Source organism: Ipomoea nil, unplaced genomic scaffold (genome assembly GCF_001879475.1).
Source record: "Ipomoea nil cultivar Tokyo-kokei standard unplaced genomic scaffold, Asagao_1.1 scaffold1317, whole genome shotgun sequence".
Lineage (NCBI taxonomy): Eukaryota > Viridiplantae > Streptophyta > Magnoliopsida > Solanales > Convolvulaceae > Ipomoea > Ipomoea nil.
Window position 1 is genome coordinate 4,946,578 of NW_017617745.1, and position 2,396 is coordinate 4,948,973.

A 2,396-nucleotide genomic window follows, 5' to 3' on the forward strand; every position below is an offset into this window, starting at 1 on the left:
AGAAGGCAACCCAGAAATTTTGGAACCTTTGCTTATAAAATCTTGAGTTGAGCTCTCAACGTCGATATCAATGCATTCGCAGCTTTCAGTGAAAGCAATTCCTGGCATTTCAAATCAATATTATTAACACATAGAAACCTGTAAAAGCTATCGCTCGTGGGCGTATTCTCTGAACCCTCAGAATTCCCCGTTCCATTATTCGCCCTAATTATCACCTCTAGCTCTGTTTTCCTGTTCAAAATTTAGGGAATAGAGAAATTTACTGATGAAAGAGTAGGTTTCTTTTTATATTTTTAAGAGAAATTTAAGATTCGAATTCTACTTACAAAGCTTCGGCGAGGTTGATATTGTCTTTTAACTCTTTGAGACGATCGTGCACATTTGCGGCGTTCCAGAAAGCGGCGGACGGTGGTGAGATCTGGGTTGCCTTCTCTGGTTGAGAAGGCGACCACAATTGTCGTTGGAGAAGGCGACCCAGTAGTTGCCTTCTTCGTGGCCGCTAGTTACTTTTTTACCTCAGAAAATTGCTGGATCTTCAATGACCTGTGATAGTAGGTCGTTTACTTGTATTTAGGCTTCATTGCATCAAAATGCATTGTCCATGGGTGTAGTGCACCTTTAAAAAGTTGAAGGGGCTAATTGACTTTTTAACAAAAGTTTGAGAGCCTATTTAACCATTTTCCCAAAAAAAAAAAAAAAAAAAAAAAAACTCTAGACAAAGACGTATGCAACCATGGTTGTCCTGACCTTTGTCTAATCTAGACGAAGGGAAGATAGCCCTTCGTCAATATCGAAATAAAGAGGGGCAACCATGACTGCTTTCCCCTTCATCCACAACGAATGAAGGAGAGTAGCCATGAATGCCTCCCCTTCTTCAAGATTGAACGAAGGAGGAAGCAGCATTGGTTGCCTTCATCCTCATCCAAGACGAAGGTCGGCGCAGTTATGGTTGCATCCACCTTCGTTTGAAGTCAATTTTTTTTTTTTTTAAAATAATACTCCGTAATTAAAATAAATTTTTATATATAGCTTGACTTGTAGCTGCAACATAATTGTCAACGTAAACACTAACATTTTTAAAGTTAATTATATTAAATGTTAAGTCATCAATTTGATTTGTTTTACTTGGACTAGCAGATCGCAAAATTTGCATATACATGTTTAATATCCCAATTACACACTTTTTTTTCATTTGATTGTTCAATTGCATAAAGTGTAAAGTTTCCATGGTCTATATAACACTTTTTCCTTTTTGTTTTCATACTATTGCTAAAAATTTGATCATTATTTTAAAGAAAACCTAGTCAACTTTTTGTTTTTTTGTTTTTTTTTGAAAACCTAGTCTACTTACTAACCGTGTTTAAATTACTGGGTTGTAATTTACAACTTTTATTTTTGTCATATTATAATGTCCGCTTTAAAAATTATTACATTTTAAATTCAAAATATCATTATTAGGAAAATCACTATTTTGGTCCCTCAAAAAGGTTTAATTAGCGAAAGTTTAAATAATTCAAAAATCAAATTGGTTGAAATTAAAAACTAGAGACTACATTGAAAGTTGAGAAACAATTGAGAGACAAAAATGATAATTTTTCCTAAATTAAACAAAGCAATGATAATACCAAAACTGGTCTGGAGTGCTCAATGCTTGGTCCCTCCAACTGACCTCCCATTCGCAAATTATTCTGTGGACTCGGGTTCACCTTGTAAGGTAGACTCAGATTCAAAGATACACAATTTACATACTAAATGTTCAGAATTTACTTTTAAAAATTCACAATTTGTGATGACTATGTATTGTATTCACAAATTTTCAAAATTTAAAAACACAATTTATATTTTAGATGTTCACGATTCTAATATTAAAAATACACAATTAGGGTTGTTAACGAACCGAACATAAGCGAACGAAGGTTGTTCGTGTTCGTTTGTTAAGGTTTTTGAAAATCCTGTTCGTGTTCGTTTGTTAAGCGTTTATTAGTGTTCGTTAACGTTCGCGAACACGTTTACGAACGTGTTCGTTTACATTAACGAACATGTTCGCGAACGTGTTTGTTAACGTTCGACGTTAAGAAACACGTTCACAAACATGTTCGTTAACAAGCACGTTTACGAACATGTTAGTTTACGTTCATGAACCTTTAATAACCAAACACTTGCACATGATCATGATCACAATTCGTTCGTGAACAACAAATAATCTACGGTCAAGAAACAATCAACATTCATGATCACAATTTAATATGTTTGTGAACATGTTCGCAAACATTATTAAACAAACACTAAACGAGCTTGTTCACGAACATTATTAAACGAACACAAACGAGCTTGTTCACGATTTCTTAGCAAACGGGCATACAACTATTCAAGCTTTGTTCGTTTATTAACCAAGC